The 21,638-nt window shown below is 41.2% G+C and overlaps 1 protein-coding gene and 1 non-coding gene across 3 annotated transcripts in view; both read right to left on the reverse strand.

The window, feature by feature from the left end:
- The window catches only part of Frmd5 (FERM domain containing 5), a 341,331-nt gene that overhangs the window by 53,518 nt on the left and 266,175 nt on the right, over window positions 1-21,638 (reverse strand). The gene's annotated exons all lie outside the window — the stretch shown is intronic.
- On the reverse strand, window positions 9,074-9,180 carry LOC124104857 (U6 spliceosomal RNA). The gene has a single exon (XR_006855542.1). It is a non-coding gene; the product is annotated as a U6 spliceosomal RNA (small nuclear RNA).

Raw genomic sequence — 21,638 nt, forward strand, 5'->3', positions numbered from 1 at the left:
TGGAAGAAGTGGATTTTTGAACTCTACCAGAGTCCAGCTCCATCTGCACAATTCTCACTTTCATTTAACTCCCATGTTTTCATGTACCAAGAGGACCAACTTCAGAGCATGAGTCTGTGAGTCAAATGCTATAGAGAAACTCTGCTCCTTCCTGCTAGGTTTTCAAATTCTGCCTTTTATGACAGTTGGCAGCTGCCCAATTCTGGATGCAAGGTTCAAGTCCCCAATTACCATTTATATTCATCGGCTAACTAGCTCAAAACTCGCTGCATGTTTGCTATGAATGAGATCACCAGAAAGTAATGCTAGCAGTTATCATCAACACTAATTCAGAGAAAGAGTCCCCTTCTCACCCCAGTTCTGCTGTCAGTGGCAGGAATCTATTCGAGAATGTTTCGTCTCCTGGTCTGTAGGCTCTGGTGTCTTGGAAGGAGGCTGAGTGCTGCCCTAGCCCTCTGCCTACTGCTGACTCCTGTCTGCACCTGCTTTCCTTAAGGCTTCTCAGTCAGACTTTTGCCTTGGTGTCATGACCAGCTCTCCCCTTCTCTCCCTTTTCCTGGAAAAGGATCCAGCCGCCCTCCATGGAGGGCTGGGGGAATATGCCCTGAACACATAGTTCTATGCCAGAAGACAAGTCCTCCATGTTCAGCATTGAGTAGGGAATTAGGGGCAGGAGGAAAATGATGTCAGAAAGGCAAGCAATCCATTGGGCAAGTCTTTTCTCTCTGTGCCTCAGTTTCCCACCTCTTAAATGGTCTTCTGTCACTTTACATGTGCAAAGTCTCTGATTCTGTTATTAGTTGACCAGAGTAATCATATTCCAGGTCTCTCTTCTCCTAAACAAAGTTGTTTTCTTTTGTCTGTTTGTTTGTTTGTTCTATTGTTTTGGTACTAGGGATTGAACCCGGGGATATTCAACCCCTAAGCCATATCCCCAGCCCTTTTTATTTTTTCTTTTAAAGCAGGGTCTTACTAGATTGCTTAAGGCCTCACTAAGTTGCTGAGCTGGCTTTGAACTTATGATCCTCTTGCCTCTGCCTCCTGAGCTGCTTGGGTCATAGGTGTGTGCCACCATGCTTGGCCTAAACAAAGATTTTAAAAAGTTTTTCCTTTTTTTGGTCGTTTTAAAAAAGGATAATCAGGTAGCTCTAACAAGGTAGATGTTTAAGGCATTTATCACTAGTTTAACTAATTGAAAAAATTCAGGGCCATTGCTCACAGTAAATGGGAAGAGTAACTAAAGAGAATTCATTCAATTCTAGAAGCTGCATCTAGCTGGCCTGAGACAGTGAATACCATGTGTAAAACTATTCTGCTACGATGAATTTGGTCATTTCACTTTGCATTGTGAGCGATGGAAAAGTTCTGTTAGATCCCCTGTGCATGCCTTCACCCTCACATGGTGAGGATCATTGCAGGAACTTCTCAGAGTAGATCCTGAGGCTATTACTATCCTCTGTCCTCCAAGCACTGCTTAGACTACAGTTGGCAGTGGGGACCCTGAATCATGGGAAGGCCTTAGGGGTAAAATGGCTGGGGTAAGAGTAGGGAATAAAGTTTTATTTGTATGATCCTGTATATAGGATAGGGAACTCTTCCAATGTCCAATTATGTAAGAAAGAAGAACTGACAGAGAAGGGTCTGATAAATGTCCCTTCTAATCTCATCCTGGCAGCATCCCAGACTTAACCAGAGGCACAGTCTCTGACCTTGGGCTGAGGTAGAAGCTGAGGGTGTGCTTTGAGATACATGCCCTGGTCCTTAAACTTGTTAGTTTCCTGTCATTCTCCCAGATGTTTCAGTGGCTGAGCAGCAACAGGTGTCTCTTGGTCTATAAATAATTCTTGGACTTGGAAACACATCTCTCATGTACTGGCAGAGAGGTGGGGATGACCTGGTGTGGTCTGGCCTTTGAAGTGTGATAGAAAGAAGCCAGACTTCTGGCCTCCTCTGTAAGAGTGACTGCTCATTTTGCATATTTTGGCAGTATTGTAAATGGAGGTGAGGCAGGAGCCTTGACCCAGCAGTTCCCCCAAGGTTCCTGGAACATCCCTGTCATCTGGGTGCCTCTATATCACAAGGCTACAATATGGAGACCAAGATTTACAGAGGCACACACAACACTGGTTGAGATGTCACCATTGAAAAAATCCTGTACGTCTGCTGCCCACTGAATATTGTTATGGTTTGGATATGAGGTATCTCCCAAAAGTTCATGTGTGAGATAATGCAAAAAGGTTTAGGGGTGAAATGATTGGGTTATGAGACCTTTAACCCAGTCAAGTGGATTCATCCCCTGATAGGGATTAACTGAGTAGTAACTCTAGGCAGGTAGGGTGTGGCTGAAAGAGGGGTTGTCCCTGGGGGCATGCCTTTTGGGTTCATATTTTGTCCTTGTTTTGCAGAGCTCTCTGCTTCCTGGGTGCCGTGTTCCCAGCTGCTTTCCTCCACCACACACTTCTGCCATGATGTTCTGCCTCACCTTGTGCCCAAGGAATGGAGGAGTGAGACATCTGAAATCGTGAGCCTCAAATAAGCTTTTCCTCCTAAATCATTCTTGACCCGTCTTTTGGTCACAGCAGCAGAAAAGCTGACTAAAGCAATTGTGTTGTTTGAAGGTTAAAAAAAATGAATGAAAACCACTGGGAAAAACACCAACTGTATTTACTAAGTGCTTTGGGCAAGGTACTACCTGAGTGACTTCAAGGTTTAGAGATACTGAAAAAGTGACCTGGGAAAAGTCATTTTCTCTCTGATCTCATGGTACTCTCTGTACCCCTTCACAATTCTACTGCCAACCTTCCCCTGTTCTTGTCCACTGTTGTCTGAGGTGGAAACTTGTGTGCAGTGTTTGCATTTGTGGTCCACAGCCTACTGCCTAGCACATGGTCATCAAGAAGAATTGGTTGATTAATTACTCAATGAGTATGACCAGGCTAATTGGCAACAGCTAGTCTTACTTGATGAGCTCCTTCCTCCTGGGTCTTCAATGTTTATTATCTGATGAAATCAGTGTAGGAAAGAATAGAAAAGGCCATTCCTGGAGATGGTGTCCCTGCCCAAATTAGAGTTCAATGAAACCCCAGAAGTTAATTTCAGGATTGGCCTGGTGGGTATAACCTTTGTCTAATTTGCTGATTTTAACAGCATAATATGTGTTTGGGAGGGGATGGGAAAAGGCTGAGTGAGACAGGGGGCTCCTGCCTAAATAACTTAAGTTCCCCAAAAGGTGTTTGCAAAGCTGCCCAGCTCCAAAATAACTGCATGTGCCACCAACACAGTCAAGGGAAAGTAAAACAGCTCTGTTTCCAGGAAGGTCTCTAACTGGGCCCTTGCCACTGGGAAGGAATTAAAAGCTCAATGCTGGAAAAGACTAATCATTACATTTGCTTAATTATATTGATGCGAACCTCATAGCCAAGTTCTTTTTAGGAAGTTAATGCTGAAGAACATTTCCCTGCGCCTGGGCTAATGTGGAAGAGGATTTAGAGTGTTTTTAAATTCTGGAAACAATCAAAGGCCTTTCTATGGGCAAATTCCACATGTCTCTAGGGGTTTACTTTTTCCCTTACAGTTTTTCTGATGCTTTTCCTGTCTTTCTAAAATGCCTCCTGGCACCTGGCCAAGGTGCCACAGTATCTTTGGTTTTTAGCATCTTGGGTCAATGTGTGATGAATTATAATCCAGGACTGGATACCTCTGCTAAGTTAATTGTTACAGGTTAGGTTCCTTTGGAAGTACACTCTGGAATAGAGTTTAGCATGCGGGATATTTGTTTAGAAGTGCTCTTGGGGTCAATATCCTTGGAAGGGAGGGAAGAAAAGTGGAGTGAGAGGTTGAGCTGCCACATAAGCTTATCACTAACTTGGCTGAACCATGGGGATTTCTGAAGCTGGGATGGTCCTTCAGAATTGCTTCAAGTTTAGTCAAGAAAGCCAGGCGTTTACACACTCACCTGAGCAGTCATTGAATAGAAACCACTGCCAACAGCACTCCTGGTGCTGTTGATCCTGGGGGGATCTGGGTGAAACATCAGATTCCATCACATCAGAAACCCAAAATCATAACTACCAGAGCCAACTGCTTGCAAAGCATTCTGCAAACATTAACTCTAAGGCTAAAAATTTCATAAGGAAGGTTTCTATGAACCCCATTTTATAAAGAGGAAGCCAAGACCTAGTGAAGTTAACAGACCTGCATAAGACTCCACAACTAATATGCGGGACTTAAATCCAGGCCTGCTTTGCTCCAAAGCACATATTCTTTCGAAATGCCCATCCTTTAATTTTGATGGGCTGTAGCTCCATTCTCCTCTGCAATTTTTAGATGGTTTTATAATTCTTTGACTCTCTCTCTCAATATTTATCTATGCACATATAAAACCCCTTGGCTGAATTTTTCTCTGAACTCATTGGATCTCTTAGACCTAGGCACTATTGGTCTTGTTCAATTGGAAAACCACTCCTGTTGGAAATAGGACAAATATTGGGTTTTTCCATGAGGACACACACAAAGAGAAATCTTAACAAGAGTTAAAAATCTAACAGGAGTAGTGCATAGGGCACAGTCTATAAACCCAGAGACTTGGGAGGCTGAGACAAAAGGATTGTAAGCTCAAGCACCCATGGGTTCAATCCCTAGTACAAAAACTAAACAAACAAGCAAAAAAACCTCAAAGCAAAACAAAACCCTAGCAGGAAACAAGTGATTTTCAACAATATTTGAAGAGTATGAGGTAAGAAACAAGAAGCATTTAAAACCAGATTACTTACATTTTTCTTTAGATTTTTTAAAAAAACTAGAACATTTTTATCTTCTAGAGATTAGATGTCAGCTGGTAACCAGTTCTAAATCCCCCTTGTCTAGGGAATTGATGAGGCAGATATACCGTAAGGCTATACACACCCTTCCTATATCCCCTGAAGGCCGTAATTAATCTTGTTCTTTCTTTGCATACTCCAGATCTCCCTAATCTTCAGCATGGCCTGGAAAGGTCAAAAGAAGTCATGAATTCAAGATAAGAAAGGTTGCTGCCTCAGCAAAAAGATGCATCATTGGATGCTCTGTGGACTTTCTCTTCTGGGGTAGGGTATTTTATATGTTTTTCTCTAGATGGAACCCAGGGGCACTCTACCACTGAGCTACACCCTCAACCCTTTTAATTTTTTAAAATTTTGAGACAGGGTCTTGCTAAGTTGCTTAGGGCCTCACTAAATTGCTAAGGCTAGCTTTGAACTTGTGATCCTCCTGCTTCAGGCTCCTGAGCTGATGGAATTACAGGCATGTACCACTGTGCCTGGCTCTGGGGTGCTCTTTTTGTCAAAGATGGATACTTAGAAAAGCATGTGGCATCAGACCATGTAAGATGCAGAATCAACTGAACAGGCTCTGGAGCTGCCTCCTCAGTGTATTCAAGTCCACATGCCAAGGAAGAATTCCCTTGAGGCCCTTACTTGTACCCATTCTTCTATCCCAGGGAGACTCTAGAGATGAGGAATGATGGGATGATTCCCTAAATTTTCCATTAACTGGAAAGTGAACCTTATTTTTGGACATGGGGAGAATCTCAAATTATAATGGGAGGGTGTAACAGCAGTAAATTTATCTTGTAAATACAAGGTACAAAGGTAGTTAGGTGAAAGCAAGACTGCCAGAAAGACCTCACAAAGGAAGTGATTTACAAATTGAGTCTGAGGGAGACACCAAAGCTTGAAGCTTGATGGCTCGGGAGCAGATGAGATGTAGAAGGAACAGGATGTTCAGAGCAGGAAGTGCTCTAGGAATTTCAACCAACTGCCCTGGTACAAAGAGGTCTATTGCAGGAGATCAGTACTGAGAGGTAGTCAGCCAGTTGGTGAAGGACCATGAGTGCCCTGAGGAATTTATTCTGTAGGCGAAGGTAGGGGTGAAAAGATTTTTAATAAGGAAAAATACTTGCATGTATTTCATGTGGGTGGAGGAGTACTGACAGACAGTGAGTAGATATGGGAGAACAAGTAAGAAATCATTGCCACAATCCAGGTGAGCTATGGGCAATAAGATAATGGTAATGAAGGTAAAAATATGTTGGATAAAGGAATATTTAAGGGGCAGAATAAAGTGTATTTAAGTGAACACCTAAAGAAAGGAGTAAAAGTAAATTAGGAGTGGAGGACAGTTTCCACAATTTAATTTCAGCAAGGAGGGTGGGTGAATTGGTTGAAAAGCTATCTTTAAATTGAGTGTTATCATTGATGACTTTGGTGAGTGGACCATTAATCCTTTTAAGGCTTTGACTACAGAATTAATTAAGAAAATAATTAAGGAATAATTAAGATTTCTTAGATCAAACTATTGATTTATTTTTAGAGCAGATTGTTTTGGCAAATCCTAGAATACATTTCCTTTTTGTAGGTACCAATATTGAAGTCAATTATCAAAGCATAGAATTCATGTTTGTATTAATAAGAGAATTATACTTTTCTTTCAAGCAAGTTTTAGATGCTCTTTTCTGAGATTCCATAGCATTCTGGGCATTCCTTCTCAATATGTTGAATCTGCCTCTCAATATGTTGCAATTATGCACTAACTTGCCATGGAGGGTTGATGGGTGGGCCAAGGATCTTGTCTTATTCTCACTGGTACACTTGATACCTGAAACACAATAGGTACTCAAGAAATGAATCTTGCCTGGCATGGTAGCACATACCTATAATTCCAGTGGCTTGGGAGGCTGAAGCAGGAGGATTGCAAGTTCAAAGCCAGTCTCAACAATGTAGCAAGGCCCTAATCAATGATGTGAGACATAATAAAGAGTAAAAAGGGCTGGGGATGTGGCTCAGTGGTTAAGTGCCCCTGGGTTCAATCCCTAGTACCAGAGAGAGAGAGAGAGAGAGAGAGAGAGAGAGAAGAAATGAATCTAAATGAATCTGAATTGAATCGAAGCTGCAAAAATAAAAGTCATTAGTCAGGTGCGATGGTGCATGCCTGTAATCCCAGTGGCTCGGGAGGCTAAGGCAGGATCTTGAGTTCAAAGCCAGCTTCAGCAAAAGAAGTGAGGTGCTAAGCAATTCAGTGAGACCCTGTCTTTAAATAAAATATAAATTAGGGCTGTGGATGGGGATGTGGCTCAGGAGTTGAGTGCCCTTGAGTTCAACCTGGTATGCTCCCTCCCTCCAAAAAAGTCATGTCTAACAGATACAATTTGAAGTGCTCTTTATCTAGAATGGCCTACAGAACTGAAACTAATTCCACACAGAAAACTAAGGAGTTGCTCCTGTTAACTCAGCCCAGTCTTAACAGTAACATTAAGTCTTATGTATTGGTGATCATTTTTACACCAAATAGTCAATTCCAGATCTGAAATACAATACATCTGGAGTTAGCCCATCATCAGGAACTTTGGAGGCAGTGTTTTCTCACCTCTAAAATTCTTTTTTTGTTTGTCTTGTGGCGCTGTGGATTGAATCCAGGGCATTGTGCACTCGAGGCAAGCACTCTATGAACTGAGCTATATTCCCAGCTCCTTCACCTCTAAGATTTTTATTCAAGAATTATATTAAGAGAATTACTGGCACTCATATATATTGTCAAATTAGCCTCGCCAGCTATAAAATGTTTTCTCTTTTAAGCTGAATTCCAGAAGCTTCATTTGCATTTTCTCTAACTAAGGGATATTGTCAGAAAAAGCTGGGCTTGCAGGTATAGGGGTGGAGGGAGTGAATGTTTCATTTTTGGTTCTTCTGAGTTGAATTAAATATTTTAAGTTAATAATCTTTGACTTGTTATTAGGGGATGTGTAAATATGCTTTTTTTTTTCTTTTACAGATTATGGTTGCTAGGAATTCATGATTTAAGAATTGTGAAGGTCAAGAATGTGAAATTTTAACTAATACCTGAAACGATAGCCTTGAAGATAAGAGTCCCTCAGACATCTGTGCACTCCTTCTTTTGGAGCAAGCTAGTGCAAGGGCTACTGCTGAGAGGCAGGCAGCTTAGCTGCAGCAGTCTGGAACTCATTAATGAGTTTCAACACTTGCTCTTCAGTGTCTACAAGGCTCTGGCAATCTAAATTTAGGTCTACTTAATGGAATGGCTTTGCTTTAAAAAAATCTTCTTCCCCAAAATGCATTTAATCTTACACATTTGGAACAATGAAACTGTGTGTCTGTGATCGTTTTTTACCAAGGAGAGACAGGAAGAAGGACAGAGTTACTTAGTGATGACTTAATTTTAAATGTTTTACAATGACATAAAATACTTGTGACTTTCAATGACAATTTATAAAAATCAAAATATGAATGGGTCATGAATAATTAGGTGTTAATAATAACAATATACTTTTGTGAACAACGGTGTTTCATAAAATAGAGTTAAATATTAGGGATTAGGCAGATGCAGAACTTTAAGACCATGAATATTTCACATTATTTTTAATTTCCTGCTGTACTGGGCAGATTAGTATCTCCACAAATTCATGTGTACCCAAAACCTAAGAATATGATCTTCTATTTTTTTTTTTTTTTTTTGGTACCAGGGATTGAACCCAGGGACGCTTAACTACTGAGCTATATCTCCAGAACCCCCCTTTTTTAAACATTAAAAAATTTTTTTTAGTTGTAGATGGACACAATATCTATATTTTATTTATTTATGTGGTGCTGAGAATCAAACCCAGTGCCCCACACATGCGAGGCAAGTGCTGTACCACCGAACCACAACCTCTGCAGCCCTTTTTATTTTTTATTTATTTATTTTTTAGTCATTCAAAATTTTAATGCATGCCGTGAGAAATTAACTTTTAAATCAACTGAATTTTAAGGAAAATGAAACAGGAAATAAATTAGACCCCATGTTAAAACAGGAGGTCAGCTAACATCCAAACTTAAGGATGTAATGGGCACAGCCAGCCATCAATTCTACAGTTTTCTTCTAAAGGCTGAAGTCTTTTAAACAGAACTTTGCTATGAGTAGTCCAGAGATCAACAGCTTTTGGAAATGTTTAACAGGGATGGTGATCAAGGACTCGTTTCCTTGGTGCTGCTTTGATGATGTTGTTCACTGCAGAATCACCTCTGCTGCTTTAGCTGCATTCAGAAATATGGAATGCTTCACGTATTTGCATGTCATCCTTGCACAGGGGCCATGCTAATATTCTCTGTATCGTTCCAATTTTGGTATATGTGCTGCCGAAGTGAGCACTTATTTTTTATTTTGAGTCAGGGTCTGCTAAACTGCTTAGAGTCTTGCTAAGTTGCTGAGGCTGGCTTTGAACTTGTGATCCTCCTGCCTCAACCTCCTGAGTTTCTGGGATTACAGGTGTGTGCCACTGTGTCTGGCTAAAATGTTTTCTTATGTGGAAATGAGGTCTGTGCAGGTATCATCGGTAAGATGAGGTCACACTGGATTTGGCTAGGTCCACACACCATGCAGACACAGACACAGAAAGAAGAAACACAGTGGTGTGAAGACAGAGGCAGAGACCAAGGAATGGCAAGGACCAGCAGGTGCTAGGAAGAGGCAAGGAAGCATTTGTCCCTAGAACCCACAGAGGGAGCAGGGTCCTGCTGACACCCTGATTTCAAGTTCCCAGCCTTCAGCACTGTGAGATGGCAAGTTTCTGTCATTTCAAGCCACTTAGTTTGTGATAATTTTTTGTTAACGGCAGCCATAGAAAATGAATATACCTTTCTGGGAGGTGGCACACAACTGTGATCTCTGCTACTCGGAGGCCAAGGCAAGAGGATTCTAAGTTCATGGCCAGCCTGGGCAACTTAGTAAAGCCCTATCTCAAATAAAAAATATAAAGGAATGTAGCTTGGTGGTACAGCATCCATGGGTTCAATCCTCAGTACTGAAGGGGGTGGAGGGAGAAAGGAAGGAAGAAAGAAAATGAACACTCCATCTCCTCTACTTCTGGGAATACATCCTTTATGAAATCTTTCCTCAACAAATCTGGCCATTACAACCTCTCTTTCTACTCACAGCAAGCAGACTTCTTACACTGACTTGATTGATTGTTTCCTTATTTCTTCAATGCCACATCCCATTGGCCACTTCCCTTCCCACTCCCAAGCTGCCCTTCACTCACTGTTTTAGTCAACTCTGGCTTCTTGACATTCCCTTATCTCCCTAGTTCCCCACCTCTGTACCCTTGGTCATGCTACTCCTTCTGCCTGGAATAGTCTCTTCTGTCTCTACCTGAAAAATTCTAACCAGCCTTCAACACTTAGACCAAATGGTACTGATTCTATGAAACAGTCTTTTATTTCCTATCAGAATTAATTTTTCCCATATTTATGTTATTTAAAATATTTTTTAGTTACTGATGGACCTTTATTTTATTTATTTATATGAATTGCTGAAAATTGAACCCAGTGCCTCACATGTGATAGGTGAACACTCTACCACTGAGCTACAACTGCAGCCCTTATATATTGTTTTATAATTTACAATACCACATTTTGTTACTATGCTACTATTTGAACTCATAAGCTTAAGGACAAGGGCTATCTTATCTATTTATCTCAGGAGTTTCCAAGCATACATGTTGATTTTTCTTAATTGCTATGGCATAGTGAGACGTCCTATGCCAAATATTCTTTGGCATCAAATGAGACCTGTTACTGAATGTTTCATATGTGCATGTGTTAACCTCCCAGTGACATTTGAGCTCTTCAGCACACAGCTTGCACTAAGAAAGCATTAAATGAGCTCACTCTGAAATGACACCCTCAAAGAATGGAGCTCTTAAGGGCTTTTGGTTGACAAAGACAAAAGTCCCAAGAACTTAATGAAAATAATGTTTTTTCTAAAGTAAGTGTTCAATAAACCAATAATTAATTTTCTTGATTTTTATAATGAGATGCTACTTGGAAAAATATAAACATTATTCAAGTCTCAGTTATTTTAGGTGTAGTTGGGAATCAATGTCAAGTATGAATAGTTTAAAGGTCAGCCAGAGATTTGGGGCTCCTCTGTCTGCCCCTCCCCTTTCTTCCTCATGCTGCAGTTCTCCTGAATGCTGGCCTCTGCGGGTTTGACAGAAACTGATATCTGAAAGCTTTAGCTGCCTTATATGTTACCAGATAGGACACACCCTCAAGCTGAAAGCCATACATGACTGGGAAAGTCAGCCACTGCCATTCCTTTCTTGCAAGAGTAGACCCTACTTAAATTCTGCTTTTTATCATGCCTTAGTAGTGTTATATTTTGCCCAGTATTTACAGTTACCTGTGGAAAAGTTGGTTTAATAGGACGTACTTGGTTATTACAGAAAGCAGAAATTGCCTTCTTCAAAAAATATTTATTTTAAAAAAATATTTATTTTTTAGTTGTAGTTTTATTTATTTTTATGTGGTGCTGAGGATCGAACCCAGGGCCACGCGCATGCTAGGCCAGTGCTCTACCGCTGAACCACAACCCCAGCCCCTAAAGAGTTTGTCATTTTAAAAATAAAAATTGTTCCTTAATAGAAATAACTAGAAAGAGTATTAAAAGTCAAAGTCACAGACAGCTATAAGCAGAGGGGAACTGATTTAAACTACTGCTCAGAGGGCTTCAACTTAAATTTTAAAAACATGACATTACTTTTATCTGGTACATTAGAATGTCATTACAGATGAAGTAGGTACTGGGTCCCTGAGCTCACACACAAAAAAGTGAAGCATCATGGACACACAACCAGATGCCTCCCCACTCTGAACATACTGAATCCTCATGCAACCTGTGTGATGACTGTGTAGGGACAGGATCATGGGGACACGCTGCATAGTAGAACAAAACTTTCACCAGATTCTTTTAAAATATCTTTCCAAAGTCTTATTTCCTCTGACTGCCACCCCAATCTCTCTTCCTCCCAGGTCTCCCTCTTCCAGTCCTATCCAGTCTCCTTGCTCTCTTCTCTTTTCTTTTCTAAAGACAAAGTTCATAACTGCTCCAAATCTGCCAGCTGTATCCATCTCTGATCCTCATGACAAAGGCAGACTAGCCAAACAGTGCCAGTGCAGGAGCCAGCACTGTGATGTGGAGCATGATAGTAAACACTCACAATTTGATGGTTTTCTTCTGACATATTTATGTGCTCATATACATGTGGAAATAACCTAGGAAGGGAAGGCATGTGTTTCACTGTGGCATTCTGAGTTCCATGTGCAAAGTGCTTCATTTACACCCATGATTTCTAAGAGTTTCATTTTTCGGATGAAGAACCACTTTCAGTCTCTTTACACCTCTGGGGTATCTCTAACTTAGCAGTGTAAACTCAAAACATGAAAAACATGTCTTGGAGTCTTGGGGGAGGGAGGATTGGGTTGTGTTGTCAGGAGGGAAGTTCTAGGGTCTGGGCTGCTTGAGGGAAGGGATTTAGAGAGTCCCACTCAATAGGCAGGCTCCAGGGATGGAAGAGGTGCTGGTCTTCACCTTCCTCTCTTCCATCCCCCTTCTCCTTTTGAGGTGGTCTCATGGCTTCCAACTGTTCCTCAAACACTCCAAGCTCATTTTTAAAAATAGACACACTCTAAATAATGGCTCAGTTAATTTATTTCCTAACGTTAATTAAAGCAGACACTTTGGAAGTCTCATAGGCAATTTTAGTCTTAAAAACACTGGGTAACCCCTTTCAAATAGTAAACTACTTCTCTCAGTTTACCCATAAGCTAAAAAAGTACAAGCTTCTAAATTATCAAACATCTTGTCAATGTGGGGTGAACTGGTCCAAAAGAAAAGGAAACAACTGTCCCTACACCTATAAAAGACAATTTTTAAAGTTATAACTTAAATAGAATTTAATGAATATTGGTACATAAACAAGCTGTTTCATTGTACGATAGCCTTTAAGATCTGAATTTCCTAGCATAAAGGTCCTGAATAGCTCATTTTTAGCCAGTATCATACATTGGTCTGAAAGTATATGTAAGAATACTGGTTAGGAAACATATTTTTGGTAGATTACAAAAAGGCCATGCATGGCTACAAAAATTTCCATTTAAACTGTGTTTCAAACTCCATATATTTAGAAGCTATCATCACAATTTCAGTTGATAACTTTAAGTTAGGCAAAAATCAAGTTAAAACTGTCTTTCTATACACTTAAGTGTTTTAGAAAAAGTGATTTGCAAAAGAAAATCCATTTGAAATTCTAAATTTGATTTTTAAATGATTATGATTCCTGGTTTTAAGGCAGTTTCAAGGAATGGAAAGGCATGAGAAACAGAAGAAAGAAAAAGAAAGAAAGAAAGAGAGAGAGAGAGAGAGAAGAAGAAGAAGAAGGAGGAGGAGGAGGAGGAGGAGGGAGGGAGGGAGGGAGGGAGGGAGAGAAGGAGACAGGGGAAGGAGTGATTTACATCACTGACCAAGTTGGTGGCAGTCAGAAAAGCATAGGAACAAGAAACACCCCAGGGACAGCACAGCTGCTCATCAGGTCAGACAGAGAGTGCAGAGTCCGGGGAAAGCTTCAGTTTTCATAAATTCAATTCTGCTTACTAATGAGACAGAAGCAGCTGAGATGCATGAAAATTCACACATAACTCAAACCCTGCTATATTTCAAACTTCTACATTTAAAGTACTTTAAACTTTACCTTAGATGTTGGTAGAAACTAACTAGGTGGCCAGGCTGACAATTTTTAAATAGCTGTCTTTGGGATTATCCTCCCATAGGTGGAACGCTGAACAAGAGGGTAGGGAGGGAAGGAGAAAGAAAGCTGAGGCTGGCTGAGTGCTAACTACGAGTCAAGCACGGTGTCCTCGTGGCACATGTATTCTTCCACTACCACCACACACTTAGAAGACAGGTACCGTCATCACATCCATTATGCAGATGGGAAAACCAAAGCGCAGAGGTGGGCAATTTTCTCAGTAAGAGACTGTGCTAGGAATTGAACCCAAACAGTTTATGGAACTTGAGTATATAATCATTGTGTCACTGGCATTTTCCAAAATAACCCAAAACAACCAACTTGAGGAGATAAGGGGGGCTGAAGGTATACTGTACTCTCACACCTGGCTGCTGCCTGGGAAATCAGTTAAGATACAGCAGAAGCAGCCTTGAGTCTTCAGTGTTTGTCTTCGCCACTTACCATTATTTTTAGGCAAAAGAAACAAATAACGAGCCTACCTGAAGCCATCTTTCCTTCTAAATCCAAATATGAGGAAGTTAAAGAACTAAAAATCTATTCAGATTTTTTTGGGTTTTTTTTTGCATATTCATTCCATTATATAGAATTTCTACTAAATGTCAAATACTCCTTGAGGGGAAGATTTCAGTAATTTGGTGGTTGAATCATTTAGCGATTATAAGCCTAACTTCTAAAATGGTTTCCATAAAAATAAACCATTTTTCAAAGTATATATAAATACATACACATACTAATACTCTCTCTCTCTCTCTCTCTCTCTCTATATATATATATATCTTTAAGCCAAGTTCCCACTTTTTTTCAAGGTTCTAACTATAAGCAACCAGTTCTAAGAATTTTCAGAAAAGGACAGGCTTGTACAGTTCCTGTAACATCTCTCAGAGCAAAAGTCCTCATCCATTTTTCAGGCATGACTCATTTAAAAGTTTCAGATAATATGATGAATCACACACACATCTTCTAAGGACCCTGATGGGTTGCAAATGAGATGAAATGAAAATGACCCAAATGTTCAGAGTGAGCCACCTTAGTCTTTCTTTCCTATTTTCCATTTGTCCACAGATCATTAGGTTCAAATTTCATTTTTGTGAATCAAAATCAAGAACTTAGAGAATCTTTTTAGAGGATGCTTCTGTTTCATAGCCATGGAGGCCAAGAAAAGCAAGCAGGATAGAGGGCTCCTCTGGTCTGTAGGTAAAACCAGCAGGGAACTCAACAGGCCCACACACCACTCTGGTAGCCTATGTGGATGGCTGGGAAAGGCTGTGCCGGCCCCTAAGAGGCACCCCAACCCCCACAGCAGTTTGCAAGTCCTAAGTGATTGTGAGTCCCCTGCACAATGGAATGAACCTTCCCTCCCTTTGTAAATCAGTTTTAAGATCCTCCTCACTTTCTACCCAGGGATAAAATAATTCACACATACATCTGTTTCCTACTAGACTGTAAGCATCCATCAAGTAGGACCCACAACAAGTCTCTCTGGAACTCATAGGACCTTGCTTGGTTTATGCTAAAACAAAAAAGCAAAAAATAACCTGACTTAAACAAATGGTTCTGGGAATCCAGTCTCTGAAAATCATATGCAACTTAGTGGAAACTGCAGGACTGGACAGGCACCATCTGAGCCTCAGAATGTTCACTTATACAACACTGGAGTTGTCAGATCATTGTGCGCATGTCAATGGAGTTTTCTGTAAGTCTGCTTTGTGTACTCACCGGTGTCCCTAAGGTGAAGCAGTCCGATTAGGCAATGACTGTTTAAACACACATTAATCATGCATTAGGAGTCCTAAATTGAAGAGCACAATACTCAGGAAAACACCTTGGACACAAGGCATCCATTACAGACAGAAGTGATCTCTCACGTCCTGCTGTGTACATATTTGGAGAGTAAGTGCACTTCAGGGAGCTCCACTTGCTTAAAAGAAAAGAAAAGAAAAGATGAGAGAGGAAAAGAAGGCATTTGCATGCTCCATGGCTTGAGAGGAGCACTTGTCAGGCAGCTAGGAGCTCTGGAACTTGTACTGCTCATCATGATGGATGAGCTGCTCAATACAAGCATGCCTCAGTTTCTCCAAGGTTTCCTTCTTCTTTCTTGGTATGCAAGAATGCTAGGGGGCTGTCCTATACATGTGAGCAGGCTGAGGGAACTCAGCTCTCCTAGGGTTGGTGCAGCTTTGAAGAAAGCTATTCAGATCTCTGATGGGGCCATGAAAACTGGTTGTGTATGACAGAGGCCATGTAGGCTAGAAGTGCTTCTAGAAATGGAGAGTTTTGGTGGGTTAAGGCAGGAAGCAGAATGTGACCAAGGAGGGATATATGCCTCCTTTTATAAATCCTAAATCCATTGCCATTCTCCTTAAGAAAAAGGAGCAGAACCTACTCTGGGAAGAGCTTGGTTTCACATCTATTTAAAACATGCATTCACATAGATGAACACACATGTATAAACCACACTAGGATAAAAATTATGACAGTTTCTGTGGGGGAGATGATTCTGTATCCTCAGTTATGTCAAGCATGCTTGAACATATATACATACACACACAGTCATTCCTTTGGGCAGGGTTACATTAAGAGAGGTATCAGCTGATATCTTATATCTACTGTTTCACCCGAGGCTCCTAAATGACGCAGGCAGAGGTCATGCTCCTATTAGACAGATTCAAGTCCCTAGTGTGAGCTCAGCTTGGGACTTGGCATCCTGAGACAATGATGATAACTTCAACCACAGGGCACAGCTGGGACATCCTTACCAGTAACAGCAATCTCCAGATTCTCAAATGGTTTACTCCAGCTGCCTTGCTCAGCTGTTTTAACAAAAGAGAGAGAAGCTGGGTGTTTAACAGTTGAATGCTTCCCCCTCCATTGTTTTGGTATTTTTATTACAGGCAAAGTGACACTGACTTTTAACAACAGGGATTCAGACTCTTCAATATAATGTCCTTCATATAAACAGAGGTTGATTAATCTTGATTTCTGTCCTTTAAACACTGAATGAGCTCAGATAAAATCCAGGTGGGACAGTCTGAAGACCTACGGAGGAAAAGCACCTTACAAATGTATAGTGGCATGTGCTTGTTGTCCCAACTACTCAGGAGGCCAAGTTGGGAAAATTACTTGAGCCCAGGTGTTCAAGACCAGCCTGAGCAACACAGCCATATCCTATCTAGAAACAAAAATAAAAAAATAAAAAAAGTGTAGTGTTATGATTACATGTACCAGAATGCATAGACACAGGTGCAGTGGCATGTGCCTGTAACTCCAGCAACTCAGGAAGCTGAGACAGGAGGGCTGGGGTTGTGGCTCAGTGGTGGAGCACTTGCCTAGCATGTGTGAGGCACTGGGTTTGATTTTCAGCACCACACATAAATAAATGAATAAAACAGAGATCCAGCAGCATCTAACAAAAGAAATTAAAAAAAAAAAGGGTTGGTGATGTAGCTCAGTGATAGAGTGCCCTTGTGATCAATTCCTAGTACTGCCCACCCCACCCCCCCTTAAAAAAAAGAAAAAAGAAGAGGACTAGAAGAAAATAAGACTAAATGATAATAACATCAGTGTACTAAGGTGCTAAAGTTAGGTCAAGAGTATTTTTCTCTTAGTTTCTAAATGTTCCATGATGTAATATTTTTGTAATAAAAATATTTCATAAATAATTTATGATGCTCTTAAGCTTTAAATATTAAAGTTTGTGCTCTGGATAATTAAAAATGGATTGAATCCTCCACAAATGAGATGTGATAGGGTCTGTGAAAACACACCATCCACAGAAAATGGTCAGGGTGTATTAGGTATTTTGCCCTCAGTGCTTTTGAGGTTACAAGGTTGACAGGTCAGCAAACTATTTAGAATGTCTCTTATCTGTTGTGGGGAGAGATATTCAGTATAGCTAAATAGACTATTCAGGGGCTGGGGTTGTGGCTCAGTGGTAGAGCCCTTGCCTAGCATGTGTGAGGCACTGGGTTCGATCCTCAGCACCACATAAAAAAATAAACAAATAAAATAAAGTTATTGTGTCCATCTACAACTAAAAATATTTTTTAAAAGAGGCAATTCACATACCATCAACAAAACAACCTTATGGTACTTATGGTAAAAAAGGCTGTGCTACTATTTCTTTTAAAATAAAAGAACAACAAATTCTACTCTGCCTGGCCTCTCACCCACCTTGGGTGAAAGACTATGTTCAACTGAAGTCCACAGGGACACATTCTTCTGGGCTTGAGTTTGTGCATGCATCTGTATGTTTCAGAGTTGCCATGTGGTCAGACTGCCACAGAGTGTCCCAACCAAGCTGGCCAAGTGGCTCTCCTAGGAGGGGTAAAAAAATCAAAGAGCAATCTGCTCTGCACAGCGAGCAACTTCCTCACCAGGTGGGAAACTCTGGATCTGCCCCATAATGACTTCTTATCATGCCCCACATAAGCAAATCCTGCACTAAATATATATTCCAAATACATTATATCAGGAAGCCAGACAACACCACTATTTATGCTCAGGCCAATGTTCTATTACATGGATTATAGTCAACGGGTATAAAGTGAATATTCTCTACCACAACTCAATTGTTCCTTATACAGTTTTAATGAGATTCCACCCAGTGTCACAGCAGTACTTATGTAATTACTCTATATAACTTTGCCAGCAAGGAGGGAATAAAATCTCCTTATCAGGATACTGCAAACTACTAAAACCTCGGAAGACTATCTCCCTTGGTGCACTGCTGCATTTTGGATAGTCTGGGAGCCCAGCCATCATGCAGAGGATACGCTTGGGTGACTGAGGCTTTGGCACTGCAGACTTGCACCCAGGGATGAGTGCTGAACTCTCTTGAGATTTCTCAAGAAAATGGTACCTGAAAAAAATGGGGGGAGCCTGCAGCTTCTGAGTTGGGACCACTTTAGCTGGAATGGCCAAAGGGACATGTGTGGCTAGTGTGCAGTCATGCGGGCAGCTTGCAGGCAGACTCAGTCATTGGCTACTGAAGGCAGCTTTGCTGGGAACCTTGGACAATTCATCCAGGAGAAGAACACAGGAGAAGAGGGGGGGATGGAGACAAAAATAGTTTGTTTGGTTCCTTGAGGAAAACTGTGGGTCAGCAGAAAGTAGAATAAAGGAAAAAAAAAAAAAGCCTAGCTGAGAAAGAAGTTAAATCTGGTCTTGAGTAGTCATCTAAATTAGGAAGATGGGCCTCAGCCCTCCTGCTGGGGGACCAGTTCCAATGAGGCTTTGTCCCATGTTTCTCTAAGAATGACTTTCTTCTCTACTTGTAATCCTGCTTTTGATTGTGGGAAGAAGCAGCACAGAGCTTCCCCAGGGATATAAAACACAAGACCACAGACCAGACTTCCCTACCAGGCCTGTCCAGTGAAGGAATTTAATTAAGAGGACACACAGCACAGTCTCGTCATTTGAGGAAGAGTTCTCAGAGCTTTGCACAGAAATGCCAAGGTGGAGTATGGAGGAGGGGAAAGGACCACGGCATTAAAAGTCTTTACTAGCCGGCATGGTGGTGCACACCTGTAATTCCAGTGGCTGGAGGCTAAGGCAGAAGGATCAAGAGTTTGAGGCCAGCCTCAGCAACTTAGTGAGGCCCTAAGCAAATTAGCATGACTCTGTCTTAAAGTATAAAAAAGGGCTGGGGATGTGGCTCCACGGTTCAGTGTTCCTAGGTTCAATCCTCAGTACCAAAAAAAAAAAAAAAAAGTCCTTGCTGGCTCCTTTCTGGAACTCCCCCATGGTAGCATACCCATTTGCTATGGTTTGGATACAGTAGGGTCAGCTTCCAATTGTGCCCACTTTTCTGCCATACGTGCAGCATCATAAGGGTCTTGCCAGAAACCAAAAAATGCTGGTGCTATGCTCTTGGACTTCTCAACTATGAATAAACTTCATTTCCTTATAAAACTCCAGGTATTATGTTATAGCAACCAAAAACAGACTAAGATACCATCCTTCACTGATGGCCCAGTCCTTAGTGATGGAGGAGGAAGGTGGTGGTGGGGGGGAGGGCAGAATTAGGGAGTAAGTATCACTATTTCTCCAAAACCAAAAGATCAGCAATGAAAAGAAGGCTTGGTCAGTCAGCAGTAGGAAAACACAAATAGAGAATTTCTACTCTTACGTTCTACTCAGCTGAAACTGTTCTATATAGTCAACTTTCATAGACTGTATTGCTCAGTACACCTTGCAGATCCTTTTTCGCTGTTTACTGTATCTGTCCCTCACAATCACTTCCCTTACAACAACAATAACCTCACGCCTTAGCTGTAATTTACACTCCTTGTGTAAACAGAAAGAACACTTAGCAAGTTTCCATGTTGTACCTTTCATTGTTACTTCCACGAGTGGTATTATTTGCACTGAGGTGTGTTAACAGTAAGATTCCAGTAATGACAATACTTAGCATATCTTAACCCTTCAAAGGGTATTCTCAGCTCTTATGTAATTTGACAGCCTCAGACACAAAATTCACCGGGATCAGTATGATGGGTACTCTTTTTATCTGTCAAATGAGCAAAAAAATAACTCACAGATGTTGACTGACTTGCCTAAAGTTTATGGCACAGTTGGAACCAGTTTCCAGGTTTCTTGAAACTTACCTAAGCACTCATTCTATGCAAAAGTTCTGTGCTACCTGGGTGGAATGATCATTACAAAGGAAATTTGGCACAGCTGAGTTGCACATGATGGCAACACAGCTCCTCAGCCAAGTGTTGTCAGTGCCCAGACTCAATGCAGATTCATCAGGAAAAGAGCTATTCAGTTTGTGCACTTCTCATCCCTTCCTGCTCTCATGCTGTCACTGGAGACTGGCAAAGAACTGCACAGACTGTGAGCCAGAGCATTCGTCTGGGTCAGACGCCTCTGTCTACACTCACTCTGGAGATAGAGCCTGCTAAGAGGGATGAGGCCTGAAGCAGATGGGCAAGCTCATTGCTGCTCTGGGCACTATCCCTGGCCCACTGTAGCACTGTGGGACGGTGACTCAAAGGTTACATTTATAGACTCCAAATTATTCAGTTGCTTCTATGTGCTTCCCTACCCCTAATACAGGGGCTGAGTGAAGGAACAAAGTAAGAGTGGGGGAGGGCAAAGCCAGATGAGTAATATTGAAGAGTAGGCATAAGAATGACTCAACCAAGGTAAATGGGGTTGCCTTTTACTTGCCCCAACACCATCCCAAAATTCGTGGGTGATAATGTGTGTAGGGGGAAGGAGTTGACTCATCCTGGCTCACCATATCTGAACAACTACTATGACATTTTACTTTGCAACTATGACATTTCTGTAGCAACTCTTCCTACAGTTTGGCACTTGCAACATCCACCTTCTTTTGACTTTAAGAAATAGCCTTGTCTAATGGGATGAGAGGGAGCACTCCATGCCCTTTAACAGGACTGATCCCACCATCTTAGGCCTGCAAGGCCCAAGATGAAACTCAAGTCTTCATGGAATTGTTTTGTTTGTTTGTTTGTTTTTTGGTGCTGGGATTGAACCTAGGGGTGCTCTGCCACTGACCTACATTTTTATTTTGAGACAAGCTCTCACTAAGGTCTTTGCCAAGGCTGCCCTCAAACTCGAGATCTTCTTGCCTAGCCTCCTGAGTAGAGCAGGGATTATAATTGTGAGTCACTAGGCCTGGCAGCTGCTTGCTTCATTTTTGAGAAGGGTCTCACTATGTTGTCCAAGATGGGCTACTATTTTTATTCCTTCCAACTAGCCATATTTCCTTCCTTTCAATGCTCAAAGCATTCATCTCTAATATCATATCTTTTTTTTTTGTAATTTTTTTTAGTTGTTATGGACTTAATGCCTTTATTTGTTTTTATGTGGTGGTAGGATCAAACCCAGTGCCTCATACTTGCAAGGCAAGTGCTCTACCACTGAATTACAACTCCAGCCCTCAAGTCTTTTTTTATGAGATATTTGTATAGTTGGCTCATTCTCTCAAAGCCCTTTTTAGAGTATGCTCCTTGAGGGCAAGGACTGTTTCCCACTCATTGTTTAGCCACCCAAT

This window comes from Marmota monax, unplaced genomic scaffold (assembly GCF_021218885.2).
Source record: "Marmota monax isolate L192 unplaced genomic scaffold, Marmota_monax_Labrador192_F-V1.1 WCK01_AAM20220418_F8-fsc00001, whole genome shotgun sequence".
Taxonomy (NCBI): Eukaryota; Metazoa; Chordata; class Mammalia; order Rodentia; family Sciuridae; genus Marmota; species Marmota monax.